At 35.5% G+C, this 15,636-nt stretch overlaps 1 protein-coding gene across 1 annotated transcript in view; it reads right to left on the bottom strand.

The window, feature by feature from the left end:
• Nucleotides 1-15,037, bottom strand: part of LOC140154486 (adenomatous polyposis coli protein-like) — a 131,220-nt gene extending 116,183 nt beyond the window's left edge. The window contains 1 exon segment of the mRNA XM_072177056.1: nt 14,842-15,037. The gene's annotated coding sequence lies outside the window, so the exon portion shown is untranslated.
• Between the last annotated feature and the right edge of the window lie 599 nt (nt 15,038-15,636).

Genomic DNA, 15,636 nt, shown 5'->3' on the forward strand with positions numbered 1-15,636 from the left:
AAACAATAGATTAAGGGATTAACAATAACACAGAACAGGTTGGTTTTCGTGGTTTGGTATGGAAAGAAAAATAGCAACAGAAAACAAAGTCAATCGTATTAAAGAGGAAATCTGATTTTTTACCATTTTACCATCAGGTGAACCACAACACAATGGCTGTTTTTGCAGTTCATTTCCGACAAAGTACCGAGTCAAGTAGCGCACAAAGATTGTGGAACCAGATAAAAGTCATTATTTTGTACAAAAATATGCCATTTGAGGCTTTGTGCACAGGAACATAGGTAATTCAATAGTAAACTGGGGAACAAAAATTTTGCATAGAAAATGAAACTCAGGAACTAATGTACCATACTTTGAGTAAAATATTTTTCAGAAAGTAAGCTCCTAATTACAGCGTACATATATATGTACATGCATGTATTGCTATATGAACAATACAGCCATTTGATTTCTTGATCTCAATCTAAGCACTCATTAAATTTTGGCAAAATTCAGCAAACATTAAGACCCCGTTTAGACTAGAGAAAAGTCGAATTCAAACTCGACATCAAATTCGATTAAGACAGAGGATTAGCATAAATTAATTTGTGTTTGTGGTTTTTACTGAGTGTTTACACTAGCCTTACACTATGCCCCCAACGAATTCGACTCTGTATGTGGTCAGCAAAAAAAAAAGCATTATCAAGTTCCTCATTTTCAGTCCACATTTTACCCCAAGTATTTGTGGTTCCACCTTGTTGAAGTTGTTGGAACTTTGCGAATCATTTCAATTTCAGGTCGATCAATTTAAAGCAAAATTAGCAAAAACTAATCCTGGAAAACTCGAAAAAGATACGATCAGACATGCACTTCGTGCATGGATGTACACTCACTGAAGTATCATGCTGTGCATGTACGAAAATACACAAGAGCTGTTGTTTATCGATATCACATGCTTACGGACAAATCAACGGACCGGAAATTCACCTCGCCAGGTCAGCAATACGCCTGAAAAAGTCGAATTCAATTCGACTGACTGTTTAGACCAGGAAAAGTCGCACTTCAACCACGACAAGGTCGAATTGAATTCGACTTAATGAACCTCAGGAGCATTGTTGAACAACGACTTTTGAACTCGACTTGGTCGTACTTGAACAACGACTGTACCTGTTTAGACCTGAATTCGACTGAACTCGACTTCAAAAAAGTCGTTGTTGAAGTACGACTTTTCCCTAGTGTAAACGGGGTCTTAGATAACAAAGGGTTAACCCATGGATGGTATTGCACATACACAACAAAATCATTTCATGCTAATTAAAACGGCAACATAAAAGTTTATCTGATTTGTTACATATCATGTGGAGCAGTCAATAAGAAAGTTTCAGCGATTCACATAAATTGCACTGTCATGGACTATGGAAAACCACATGACTCTCATGATGCATGCAGTAGCACCAACTTTTGATACCCTCAGGTAGAGATAGCTCAATAGAGTGTGGCTAAAAAGTGCCAACGCTCGCTGGTGCGACATGGCTCGCTTCTCTCCTCTTTTCGAGGGGGGTAGCAATCTGTGAACTGAGTTCGTTTTAATTGTGCAGTGAAATAGTTCTGCAAATTAAATGATAAAATCTTGGAAACAACATTTTTTTCACTTGAGCCAATAGGTTCATAATCATTATCAAACATATTGCATTTTCTATTGCTTTTCTATTTCAATGGCACTTCCCTGTTTAAGGGATCGGAGAGCAACGCTTTCAACAGTATTTTTTGTGGGACATGAGAGCACATTAGACATTTCGAATTGCATTCTGGATATGAGGAATGTCCTTCTTATCAATTCATTTTGATTTTTTTTTGTAATTCGCAATATAATACAAATTTCATGGCAAAATATTAAAAATTGATATTTTTTTTAAATTTTTGATATTTACCAGTCCTTATAAATCTTACGATATGTACTTAAAAGTGTATGTAGCTGGGAGGAAAAGCTGTCCATCATTTGTAAATTTTGACCTTTCAGATAGATAGATTTTCCCCCAAAACCTAAACTTTTTAGGTGTTTCTTATCTTCAATAAGAAAGGTCAAAATTTTCAATTGATGGTCGGGTTTTCATCCAAGCTACATACACTTTTTATACATATCATTAGATTTATACAATTTGATTGAAAATATCAATTTTTAATAATTTGCCATAAAATTTGTATTATATCGCAAATTTCAAAAAATCAAAATTATTTGATATCAGAAAGACATTCCTCGTATTCAGAATGCAATTTGAAATGTCTGATGTGCTCTCAAAAAAAACAAAAAATACTGTGCAAACATTGCTATCCGTTCCCTTAAGCCATTCAATATTACTAAAAGTTCATGCCAGTAAATGAGTCTAATGACCCCTTAAAATCTACAAATTGGGTATGCCAACCTTGGGCATTCACATTAAATTAAAATACAATTATTATTCTCCCACTCAAGTTCACATTTGGTGTAATTTCATGATAGCCTTGACCTTGACTGTGGTTTGCTCCATTCCCTGGGGCAAATGGTGATTCCTAGCCACAGTCAGTGTTGCCAAAACATCTGAATGCCAAGTCCATGCGATGTGGGTAGCCAAGGTGCGTTAGGCAAGCAGTGGCATAGTTTTAGTAGCAGTAAGTGATTGCCAAGTAGCCCAATTGGGCGCCTAAGGCACGGCACTGGAATCACTGTCCACAGAACATTTCTATTGTCCGCATGGTCAAACACAGTCCAACTCAGTGATTTGGTACATTCTGCTTTTGGGACATGTACATGTATTGTAGCCTTACTGATGATCAGTAACCACTAACCTAAGAGGAAAATATGCTTACATTTTACAATGTAGTCTTCATTTCAAAAAATGGACCATTGATCTAGAAAATTAGTTCTTCTTTATTAGCTCGTACCTTTATACAGTTGATTGAAAATTGAAAAGTTGAATAAACTTTATGAAGACAATTGGAAAAAACAGATCAAAAAAAACAAAACCATAGCAGTCAGTTTATTGTTTAATATGGTAAAAATAACTGGGTGTTGGGGAATCTGGAGGACAGAATCTTTGTCTGGAGTCAGGTAAAGCTCTTGTTTTCCTGTGACAACATGTGACAACAGACTTAAGTAATCCATGCAGAACAACAGTAGAGCTGGACATGTGGGTTAATCATGCACTACATGTAGGTTGGGCCCGGGGGTCACTCGCATACCAAAGCGGTATGCATGCTTGTCCCCAAAAATGTTTTCCACACTGATTACGCCATTTAGGGTCCATTTTTGAGGTGCTGGGACGAGCATGCATACCACTTTGGTATACATGCGAGTGACTCCCCCGGGAGGTTGGGCTCTTTGATGGATGATCTCAGAGATACAATGTACTATGTAACTTGTTTTTTGAAACTGTTATAAGTGAAGTGATGTTGATGATGTCATTTACATGTCTGGGAAAGAAATGAATACTTGTATGCATCTGTCCTACAGTGTGTCTGCTCTAATTATTGACTATAATTGCTATTGTAGCTTATTGTATTCAGCATAATCTTAGTACAAAACATTCCTAGAGCACTGATGTTTCCATTTGGGTTTGTCTCATTCATATCTCTGGTCGATTGAAGGTCAAATTACTTATAATACTAGTAGTAGTAGGTTACATTCACCTGGACAACTACCGTATGTCATACAATGTAAATGTATGGGATAATGTGACCAACCTAGTTACCAAGAGTACCACTGGTATTTTAAATTTAATTAATTAATCAAGGAAATGTTCCCCTAATCGTCTTAATCCCACACCTGTTCAAGATCATACATAATATCATTAATTACACTTTTCCTATGCAGCTATGCTACTTCCTTTTACAACATGATTCCATTTTAAAGCTTGCCTTTGATTTGATTAGTGTCTTTTCTACTGAGCCATACAAAATAAGGCCTAGATGCATTAGAACTACATGTAAGCCAACCCTGCTTGGACAACCCAGCCACACCCCCATGAAAATTGACCCTTAGATTTTTAGATCTACATGTAGGTCTACATGTAGGGTGTACACTATACCTATAATTATGAATTTAGGCCTATTATATCAATTTTAAAATAAATCTGTCAAAATTGATAGATTTTTGACCTACTGGTACTTTTTCCGACACAGCAACCACTTGTGACGTGCCATGTCAAAAGGAGACACTTTTGCAGGGCTTCAACCCAACTCTTGCACAATATAGGGATAATAATATATCCATTTGGGGGGAAAATATAGGGATAATATGAACATTTTAGGAAAATTATAGTTTAAATAAAAATGATGGATATATGGCCATGTGTTTTGAACTCGCCACGCAAAAAAGGTGGCGACGTTGCATTTTTCCAGATCCTTTCGCCAAACATGTTTATAACTTGACAACCACATGAGTTATAGACATAAGTTTGGTGTCAATTTAAAGCTGAAACTCCATACTACATGCTGTGCGAAATTCATTAATGTGTTTTAGGGTGTTGGAGATATGTCCATAAGTTTTTGGACTATTTAGGGTGGCGGTGGCTGAGGAAGCGGTGGCTGAGGAAGCGGGCTGTACAATCCCTATGGAAGGCACAGCATCATGAGCATTGCAGTTATATTTTTAAATTGCTCCCATTTGCAAATTATAAGGCCCCTCTCCATGTAACTTGGACCCAAGCGTCCATAAGTAAAAAGGTATTAGATAAACTAGGTTTTAGGTCAAAGGCAGGGTCCAAGGTCACAGGTCAAAGGTCATTGAAGGTCATTTTCCGAAAGAGTAAGAAAATAGGTATATATGCCCAACCCCTATACAAGTATACATTTTCTGAAGGGAAATTTCATGGGGAGTTCAAATATGATAAGCAATTAAAGATAGGGGCAGAGGTTAAAAAAATATGTCTTGAAATATAAAAAATGAAAAAGTTAAATTTTAGCTGACAATTTCAGTCTGGACAACTTAACAATACCCCCTACAATTTTTTAAATGGCATATTTGGATTGCCCATGCAATTTCCTTTCAGGAAATGTATAGTTTGTATGGGGTTGAGTGCATATTTAAAATTTTATGGCAATTTCAACCTCGGAAGACGTAAATAAGCTCAAAAAGGCTGCGCAACGCAAAATGGGGCGAGTTCAAGACACATGGCCATATAGAATAAAGGGTTTTTATTTTCATATTTTACACAAAATGTACAATATTTACTGTTTTTTAACAGTTTCTTCTTAGAGAGCGCGAGGATTGAGTTTTAAGGCGTCTGAGTGCGATTCGCACGCTACCGCACGCCTGAAAATACGCCCGAGGTGCGATTTTTAGCACACCTAAAAAAAAAAAAAAAAAAAAAAAAAAAAAAAATTGTTTTTTTTTAAAGTTTTTATTTTTTTTATTTAGAATGTCCCTGGAACTTAAAAATGTCCCTGGAAATATTTTTAATTTTTTTTTTAATTTTTTACTTAAATATTATAAAATTATGTTCAAAATAGGCAAATTTATAATTGATGTTCACATTACAACCTATTTATGAAGTAAAGAAGCATACAAAACAAATGCATTTTAAAATCATTCATAGATTATTATGTGAACATAATTTACAAATTTGCCTATTTTAAACAAGAATTTATAATTTTTTTAAATCTTTTTGTAATTTTTTTTTTAATTAAAAAAATTCCAGGGACATTCTAAACTTCCAGGGACATTCTAGGGACATTCTAAATCCAAAAAAAAAAACTAATTAAAAAAAAAAAAATTACAAATGACACTAGCAATAAGTCCAAAGTCCAGGGACATCTATGCAGTATACACCATTCATTACCCCAGAGCTTTTACCATGGCCATTTAAAAAAGTACATGTATGTTGTCACAATTGCTAAGTTTTAGCTGAAAATGAAATCATAGTCATACACCAGTTTTGAAAAAAGCACACCTTGGTTTATTTAGGTGTGCGATTTGCAGCACACCTAAAAGCACACCTCGGGTTATCCAGGCGTGCGATTTACAGCACACCTGTCACATTGCAAAACTCAATGCCTGAGAGCGGGCATAATTTGCACAGATATGGCCACGGGTAACGGCCTCCTCCATTTCCCCTCAGCCATTCCTATCCACGCTCAAGAAAGCCTACAAGAGTACCATGTGTAATGAATTGGGGATAAATGTGTTATGTGCTCAAATTTTGATAAAAATTGTCTTTTTCACACAAAACTTGTACACGTAAAACAGACAATAGGACAAAAATGCAGAAGAAACATGACTTCAGTTAAATTGATGTATGGAATGATACATGAATTTGTTGTAATATCCTACTGCACAGTTTCTTCAAATTATACCTTTATGTAAATGAGTGAATGTTCTTAGTCATCCAGTAGTTTCAAGCAGAGTTTTGGAATTTAAATCTAATACTGGAACTTACTTTTTCAACTATTGCGACGTGACCAGTGAGCGGGTCAGTTCAGTTGCCTGATGAAGTCTGGTGGTTCCAGGCGCAACATCGCAATAGTTGCAAAAAAGTAAATAAGTTCCCGTATTAGATGTAATTCCAAAACTCTATACCATATAATATAATGGATTGGAAGTGCAGTGGAAAATTTGGTTTTATCACATAGTAAATTACACTAATTGGGGCCTTTGCTGTTTTAATCTATATCAATGATCTATTGTGTATCAAGAAATTAAATCTGCTGAAGATTCTAGGATTCTTCAAAATGACATAAACAATCTGCAACTGTAATAGTCTGTAAACCAATTGGAAATGGGTTTCAATCACTCCAAATGCTTAAATGAGAGTCACTCATAAAAACAAGCAAATTGTAAACCAGAGCAAGTATAAGATGGTCTGCTTGATGAAGTTGATCATTACCCTTACCTGGGAGTGGAACTCTCATCAAACCGTATCTGGAACAGACATATAAATCTGCCCACATCTAAGCTGCTGAACCGGGTTCTTAGTTCACACACTTACATTACGCGAAGGCATTATCATGCGATCATTGAAGATCTACAAGCATGCCCCCATTGCGTGGCAGTGTGTGCACTATGACTATCAATTATCATGTCATAATGTATCAATCAAATTGTGTGTATTCTTGACAACAAACACAAACTAAATAATAAATCATAGTGATGTTTAAAGCAAAATGTCAGTAAATTATATTTCTCCACATTACCAAGTTATGTAGTGTTTCAAAACTTCATATATGAATGTTAATTTACATGTAAACCGATTCGGTCAGTGCTGCAATTTTGAAGCCTATACAAAAGAGCACTTATACTACTAGTCCCAATTAAAGTTGTTTTCATTGAGACACAGACACAGTACACATGTATTATAAAGAAGAAATAATCATTTGTTCAAATCAGTGCATGTAAAAATAAATACGTACATTTTGATAAAATAAATATAGGAATTATAGGGCATTTTACAAATATAGGAAAATATAGGAAAAGTTCAAAAATATAAGAAATATAGGGCCAGTTGAAGCCCTGCTTTTGGGCAGGATCAAAATGGAGAAAGAGCCAAAAAACTGCCCGGGGTGATTTTTTCTTACAATTTGGGTTTGTTGCGAATTTGTGATGTTATTAAAAATTTGTTTTAAAAATATTGTTTCAGACCAGAATATAACTGGCATCTTGTATTTTTGGAGACATTTTTCAAAGTAATTCCTACTCTAAGCATTGTCAATGGCTGAGATATCTCAATTACCCTAAGACCGAGAAAGCCAAAAAGGACAAGGACACAAAGATTTTGCTAGTCATGGATAGCACTCCATCAAGTTGCCTTTTATTGAGCGTTTTGTATTTGTTTCATAATTAACACCAATTACCTTTGATTACCGGGGTGGCGGCTCGGGCGGTGGCGGGTAATGTATTAGTATAGGAAAATGTACAAGTTCAGAGTGTTGTTTTGCATAAATTGCTGTATCTTCATAACCCCTTGTCATACGGAGCTGTTCAATGTCTCTCATTTTAGAGCTAATTACTCAAAGAAACATGATTTACTTCAAATTAATCTATTTCATATTACTCATTAACTTCTCATTATATTTTGTATTCAGGTTGCCTCTAAATGCCTCTAAAATAGTCACATGCAAAAGCTGCAAAGGTCCATCCTTTAAGGGGGTACTACACCCATTGATTTTTTTTTGCATTTTTTGCATTTTGTGAAAAAAAAAAAAAAAAAAATTGGACAAAGTGGTATGCAAAATGAAAGGGCAAATCTTCTCGTTTTATTGGTGGCATCGGTATCAACGTAGCTTACATGCTTTTAAAGTAGAAGCCAAAAGGTGGTACATCACTGATGATTTAAATTCACTTCATTTTGGAAAGCTTAATATCAACGGATTTCGTTAAAATTTTGGATATCATGTGTTGCTAACACGTTAGGGAAATAAAGTTGATATGTAAAATGGGAATAAGTGGTTCCTGATTTCTTTTATGACTTCATGGTATATTAGTATATCCACCTTGCACTTCTCGATATATATCCAGTTAAAGACAGAATATCAAAATTATTCCTCATTATGATACATTTTGTATCACAGACTCTCACATGTGTATTCAAAATTGATGCTATAAATTTGACCTGAACCAATTGACCTATAACCTGACATACGGTCAGGGTTGCCAAAACTTTTTAGCCCAAGTCGCGGGTATTAGCCGTGAAATGTCGCCCAAATCGCAAAAAAATCGCCCAAATTTTTAAAAGTCGATTTAGGGGGTTCTACACCCCGTTTTATTTTGAAATTTTGAAAATGCTGAAATAAATTCTAAAAAACAACAAAAACTGAAAAAACTGAAAAAAAAATAAATAAAATAAAAAAAAGGTGAAGAAAAATTTAAAGTCGATTTGAGGGGGTTCTACACCCCCCTTTATTTTGGAATTTTGAGAAAGCTGAAATAAATTATAAAAAACTAACAAAAAATGAAAAAAGTTTGAAAAAAAAAGAAAAATTAAAAGACGGCTCGGGGGTCTACACCTATCTTTCTATTATTTTAATGCTGAAATAAATTATTTAAAAAAAATAACAAAAACTGTTTTATTTTGTTTTTGTTATAGGCCTAGGCCTACTGTAAGGAAAATTTGTGAATTTTTGTGGAAATATTAAAATAAATTATAAACTAACAAAATCGAAACAAAAAAATGTTTAAACTGCAAATTGAAATAAAACTAACAAACATTTTCAAAAATGTAAGAAAAAAATAAACTGCAAGGAAAATAAAATGTTGACTTTTGACGGGGTTCTGCACTATCTTTTTAATTTTTGGGAAATCCTATAAATTATAAACAAACGAATAAAAATTATTTTAAAAAAATGCCAGGAAAACAAACACATTTATTTAAAAAATAGACATGCCATTCATTGCAATATAGGGGGGATATGCATACAAAAATTTACCTTCAGCTGAGTGATAACTACATTAGCATGTACTATTTTTAATCAAATTCAAAACGGCTGGTACTTTTGATCATCATGCCGTTTCAAAAGAAATGTGCGGTAGGTGTTTACATATATTTATTTCAAAAGAACCGCCAACGAAAAATAAAAACTTATGTTGAAGTAGAAACTTGGCACCCCGCTGACACTAAGAAGCTAAGTCGTCTTAAACAACTTGTGAGTATAGATGGGAATATTCTAAGGATAATCCTCCTAGCTCAAGTGGTCTTAAGCAACAACATGTGATGTGATTAACCAGCCCCCCTCCCTGTGCGTCCCATTGTCATGGGAAGCACACTGACCACAGAGTGTTTTGTAACTTTTGCTTTAATATTGAATTAGTTGTTTGGTGCTTTTGTTAATGACCATTGAAAGAATTGGCAATCATGATCAAAAATAAGTTTTGAAGTCGGCTTTCTCACAAATCGCCCAACATTTAATAAATTTCGCGGGGCAGATTTTCAAAGTAGCCCAAATGTCGCGAAATCGCGGGAGCACTTTCTTTGTCGCGGGACGGAAGTTGAAAATCGCCCAATTGGGCGCCCAAATCGCGGGTTTGGCAACCCTGCATACGGTGACCTAATAGCCTTTTCTTCTCCTAACAACACATCAATAACAACATCAATATCAAATTGACTAATGACTATGCATCTATTGTGTAAGTGTTTATTTAATTTATTCAGTGTTATATATTTTGCAAGCACCACTAGATTTTCTATAGAGTATAACAAAGGATTTAATGTATTCTATTCATGTACCCTACTTGAACATGTTGAAAAGAATAAATTATGGTTTGTTATGAAACACGCATCTGAGTTACCAGGATACGGTAAACAAAAAATATATAGGGCTAAAATGACTTACTATAGGCCCATTCCATGTCAACTCCAGGGATGTGCACCGCAGCTCCTCTTCAATTTTTTTCTTTTTCTGTGTGGTGGTAGATATTGATGAGAAAGTAAAATCCTGAAAATTTGAACTTCATACTCTATTTACGTTTTCCGTGGCATCAATTTGAAATTTAGGGGTCAGCGTAAAAAATATATCATAGCCTTGAAAGACTGACGTTGGAGGTCCATAAATGTATAAAGGGAACCCTTTAAAACTTTGAAAAGTATGTATCCTGGGGTACTTTTTGGTGTAGAATTCAAATCTGCTATCAGAAAACTTGTAACTCCTTTACTTTAAAAGATATAGGGCCCTCAAAATGCAACTTCGTCCAACCAGGACCAACTTTGAGGTGTCAGAACTCCAAAAGTAAAAATAATTTTAGCGTCAATTTTTTGCCAGTCAGAGCCCTTTGGTAGGACATTACTCTTATCCAATATTGAGCATATTAGAATACATTTAGCTGAGATATTACCCATGGAAAACCACTTTTACATTTTGACCCCCCTGAAAACCAATGTCAGACAATTTGCCCCACCATCAACTTCAGGTATGTTGAAGATATGTTCTTGGACAACATTTCTGTGAATATACTTTGGTTGATGATGGCTTCAACACATTAGTATACATTGGTTTGCCTTCTCCATAAGTGTAAAAAAAGTTTTGATTTTGCATGGGTAATGATTTCAGCTAAATGTATTCTAATATGCTCAATATTGGATAAGAGTACCGTAACCACTCGGGTATAAGCCCACCCCCCTAGATGGCAGATTTCACTTCAAAATGGGGGTGGGCTTATAACCGGGAAGGGCTTGTGCTTGAATTTAACAATAAGAACAATCAACCCCATTTGTATATGCCCAATGTACCAGTAATTTCTATCTTTTATGTCAATTTCTTAAAATAATAAATGTGGAATGTTAATTATCAACTGATATTTTTTATATTTGTTCTTAAATATGAGAGCGAAGTATTGATTTGATTTAAGAACTTGGCCAAAATTTAGTACTGGGCTTATACCTGAGTGCACCCTTGTTCCCAGAATGTTTTGAAAAATAGGGGTGGGCTTATAGCAAGGTGGGCTTATACCGGGTGGTTACGGTAATGTCCTACCAAAGGGCTCTGACTGGCAAAAAAATTGACGCTAAAATTATTTTTACTTTTGGAGTTCTGACCCCCCCAAAGTTGGTCCTGGTTGGACGAAGTTGCATTTTGAGGGCCCTATATCTTTTTAAGTAAAGGAGTTACAAGTTTTCTGATAGCAGATTTGAATTCTACACCAAAAAGTACCCCAAGATACATACTTTTCACAGTTTTAAAGGGTTCCTTTATACATTTATGGACCTCCAAACATCGCTTTCGCATGCACACATTTTTTACGCTGACCCCCTAAATTTCAAATTGATGCCACGGGAAAACGAAATGGAGTATGAAGCTCAAATTTTCAGGATTTTACTTTCTCATCAATATCTACCACCACACAGAAAAAGAAAAAAAAATTGAAGAGGTGCTGCGGCACATCCCTGGAGTTGACATGGAATGGGCCTATACAATGGTTTAAAAGCACCTTTTTTTATTTTTTTTTATTTTTTTATTTTTTATTTCACATGATCCGTGCATATATCGCCTCGCTATAAATGAAAAAATATTTTTTTAGACCAATCAAACCAATATATGGGTGTAGTACGCCCTTAATATCCACTATATCATGACAAATGTATACATTTTCTGAAAGTAAATTGCACAAGGAAACAAATTTTTGCATTTTAAAAATGGTAGGAAGTAGTGTTCTGAAAATATTATTGATTAATTAAAATTTAATTTAAAAAAAATCAACCTTTTTTAGTGCACCCTGTATATCGTGAACGTGATTACATAATTTTTTTTTGAAGGGTGAGACTGGTACATCACTATTTTGTGAACATATCCTGGCACATTGGACAAAATCCTACTTCAGACATTTGTTGTGGGGTATTTTATGTGAAGAAGGTACAATTTGAGAAAAACACATTTGAAAATTCAGATTTACATTAGACGTTCGTTTTTTCGTATCTCTGTGCTTGTTGAAAAGGTATAACATTGTGAAGATAGGACATCCGGGTCCTACTCTGCCATGTTTGGCCGAGTAACGGTACATGAACACAGCCTTTTGTGCCTATGTAAATTAGTCATTGTGTAAAGCTGAGTTTATACTCATGGGTTACTCATCATCAGACTGAATCATTGTCGTTTACAACTGCACAAGTTATGTGTGTAATTTTAGTGAACGTCGACCGACAGAGGGTGTCAGATAGGCCTACGTGTCGCTTTTGCAAATACGATGGCGATTTAGTACACTGATCATGCGCGCGATTCAGTTTTCTACAAAAGCGAGTATAAATGTTTTTCAGAAATGACCAACAATTAGTGCGTTCTCAAGTGGGTTTTATCATGTTTATTAGCGACCTGACACACATTTGTATTGGTTCGATCAAGCATTGAAATGCTTTCAACTTTTGTACTGGATCGTTCAAACATGCTCAACAATTTTTTTAATGTAAGTTCCTCTGGCCCTAGTAGAAGTAAAAACGGATACTATGGCCAGAGTTCTACGGCTAATTTACATTGCTGCAGGCCTACAATGTATGTACACTAATGAATCATTATTGGGCAATTATGCCAAAATGAGATGCATTTCGAACTAAAAAAATGGTATGAATGATTAGAGGAAAACATCACCTACAACATATCAAAAAATCCTTTTTTTGTCAATATTGAACATGTACCGGTAACAATTACACCACCTTATGACTTATGGCATGTGACCACAAGTAGACAGTCATACATGTAGACTGTACCGTAACCCTGCATCAACAATTTGATGGTAAATGACCCACCCACGATGCACCTTTCCTGGGGGGTCGTACGGTATAGTGTCTGCTGCGTCATTACAAGTGACGGGTCAGGTGCATTATGGGATTTATGGTACATAATTACTTGCGACTCGCGCACGCGGCGCTGACGGCCGGCAACGCACACGTACAAACCACACAGACAAATTCTCTACAATTAGTGTTCATATCTACAAATAATAACATTTGATAAATGCAAGGCGTGTATGAACTGTCTGCACACTATGTAGGTATGCTAGGTGAATTCAAATTTGCCATCAAACTGCATCATTTTATATATCAAATTAAAGCCCTTGAGTAAAGAAAGCCAAAACTGAAAACCTTTTTGTCATAGCACTTTCCGTAGCAAAGTTACATCTTGTCAAAGATTGACTTTCATCAAAAAGATTCTGCTAGCAAAATTCCCCAAAACAGCATTTCGGTGGTGTTTCTAGATCTTAGTCTCATGATGATAGCAGCTTTTTTTAATGGAACTGCTATCAAAATCCCTCTAAAATCCCATGTGCGAGTGTCTCATCACCATACAAAATCATATATTTGGGTCAAATGAAGTACGGTATTCTGTCGGTCCGTGTCACGTCACTTCCGGTTGATGATGTTCGAGTGAAAACAAGTCCCTGATTCGATTTTTGTTGATGATTTCTGTCATTGGCGTAATGTAAATTTCGATCGCAAATAGTCAGTGGAATCAAACAACCGTTTCTAAGTCTTCAGAGTGAAAGAAACTTACTTGATTTACCGTTTATATACTGACAAACTTAAAATTAAATTCCATGGTCGAGTGTCGTTTTTTCCGAAATTTAACATCACTCCAGCAACATTGCTATGTAGCCTCCTTCACAGCCGGTTTCTGTTGTCCACAACAAACCGTGAGCCACGTGCAGTTTGGGCCCGAGACTAGAGATAGCCCGGATGTCCGACCGACAGAATAGAAAACATATTTATGTAGGTTTCCTTGACCAGCCTGTCCAATCTGTTCTTTTAAATTTCTATGTAAATATGTATTGTGTTTGGGCCCCGGTCTAGGCGAATTTGGCTGACTATAGAAAAATTATTAAATTTGTGTACATCGTGGAACATTCAACTACCTTACGCTTGTTTCTCCGCGACTAATCATGCTATACACGAGCGTACAGCGCTACTCTACACGTCCATATTGCGAGGTTATCTGCGTACAACAGCTTACTACGCACAGCCACGCAAAGAGTATGTTCCACGATGTACACGAATTAAGTAATTTTTCTATAGCAAATGTGTTAACTAAGGTTTGCCTCTCATAGACATAGTCATACCTACACTATGCATGAACAGTGCACTATGAACAGAAGCCTACATTCAAACCTCTTCTGCTGCGGTTTAAGAAGAAACCACCACCTACATGTTGAAATTCCATTCATCAAGAAGGACGTCTATAAAAACTAATTTTTCCCGAGAACTGCCCGGGTCGGAGAACTGGAAGAGCATGGAATTCCCTCACTCAAACCACTATCAGCCCCACCTATAGATATTTTCAAGAAAAACTTCTAGCTTGCCGGTCACCAAATAGTTAGCGATTTTCGCCCTGCTGACTACAACTTCAGAAGGTTCAGAAGGTTTTATATGCACAACTGTATTAAAAGTGTGTTGTTAATGTTATTGTTGTACTTACCTAACTTGAAATCGAAATGGACTCCGAAAAATCTACGATTGTTGCTTCATCTAGCGACGAACTATCATCAGATTTTCGCATTTGGTAGAAAATATAACCACAATTTCTGTCTTGCGAATGTCTACCTCATACATTGTTTAAAATCTGTCTAATTCCAACAATAATACAGTCCTAATTTCGGTATCCATTGATCAGTCATTTCGGATTTCTTGATTGATATTGTTGAAAATACATTCAGTGTTTCTAGAAAATGTCTGAGGTTGACCTGTAGAATTTGTGTATCACTGTATAAGTGATGTTATTTTATGTATATTTATGGCTGATTTTAAGTAATTGTGTTATTTTCCACGATTAAATTTGCTTTTTTATGCTGTAAACAATCAAACAAATAAAAAGAAAACTTAAAGTAGAGAACTTTTTTTGTGTGTGCTTAAACACCGCAGTGACAAGGTCGGAGGTCGAAACACAATCGTTTCCCTTAAACATGGTTCCGTGGGCGACGAGGTAGTACCAAAGTATTCTAGCTATACTTTGGTAGTACCTTTGTTGGTTACATCCAATAATCGCCTTTTTTTTAAATCAAGAATTATTATTTAATATTTTTGATTTTTTTAATGCACTGTTCTGTTAACACTTTTTTCAACAAGACAAGTTCAAAACATCCAGGCTTTCAGCTCTGTCTTTCAAAGTGTTTTCATTTAAGTTTCTTTCTTTTGGACTTTCACTTTTTTCTATCTTTTACTCTTATTTTCACCAATACTTGCTTGTTCACTTTCTTTTTCTCAATCCTTCTTT

The sequence above is a fragment of the Amphiura filiformis genome, chromosome 1, assembly GCF_039555335.1.
Source record: "Amphiura filiformis chromosome 1, Afil_fr2py, whole genome shotgun sequence".
Taxonomy (NCBI): domain Eukaryota; kingdom Metazoa; phylum Echinodermata; class Ophiuroidea; order Amphilepidida; family Amphiuridae; genus Amphiura; species Amphiura filiformis.